This window comes from Mus musculus, chromosome 5 (genome assembly GCF_000001635.26).
Source record: "Mus musculus strain C57BL/6J chromosome 5, GRCm38.p6 C57BL/6J".
In the NCBI taxonomy this organism is placed as follows: Eukaryota; Metazoa; Chordata; class Mammalia; order Rodentia; family Muridae; genus Mus; species Mus musculus.
The window spans coordinates 93,012,685-93,013,407 of NC_000071.6; the positions used below are offsets into that span (position 1 = coordinate 93,012,685).

General features: G+C 39.7%; 1 non-coding gene across 1 annotated transcript; it reads right to left on the reverse strand.

The window, feature by feature from the left end:
• Nucleotides 1-347: 347 nt before the first annotated feature.
• Nucleotides 348-455, reverse strand: Gm25521. The gene has a single exon (XR_003956062.1). It is a non-coding gene; the product is annotated as a U6 spliceosomal RNA (small nuclear RNA).
• Between the last annotated feature and the right edge of the window lie 268 nt (nt 456-723).

Below are 723 nucleotides of genomic sequence, written 5' to 3' on the forward strand. Positions count from 1 at the left end.
GGATGGTTGTAAGCCACCATGTGGTTGCTGGGATTTGAGCTCAGGACCTATGGAAGAGCAGTTAGTGCTCTTAACCGCTGAGCCATCTCTCCAGTCCCGGGTGTTTCTTTTTAAAGTTGATACATTTCATGGTCAAATTTAAACCTATTACCAGTAGACTTTTGAAGGGTGAATACAGACTTTCCAGCTACATCTGTTAACTGCCTAGCTAGTGACCCAGAAAGATTCTAGCATTACCCTAAAACATCAACATTTTCATTTGAGCCATCAGAATTAACTGCAATTCTCAATTTAGGAAAGAAAAATGTATATAGAGCTAAGATGTAGAACAGGTACAGATCTTTAAAAAAAATATGAAATGCTTGATGAAATTGCATGTCATCCGTGCTCAGGACTGATGCTAATCTCGGTATTATTCAAATTTTAGGGTATGTGTTTCCTTACTGTGGACTCACAGACTGGGGCCTAAGAAGCCTGGCCTGCTTCACTTACTTGGCAAAGCAGGGGTTAATCCTCAGCCCTGCCTCATTTGTCCCTGTCTTCTTTCTCTCTCTTCCTTTAACTTTATTTTTTATTTAAAAGAAAATCAAGAGAGGATCTCACATAAGCTAAGGATGGCCTTGAATTCCCGTGTCTACCTCCAAGTGCTAGCATTACAGCTAGGCTCAGCCTCTTCCTCTTTGTGTTAAAGAATTTAATATTGGATTTTAATTTCTGATGAGT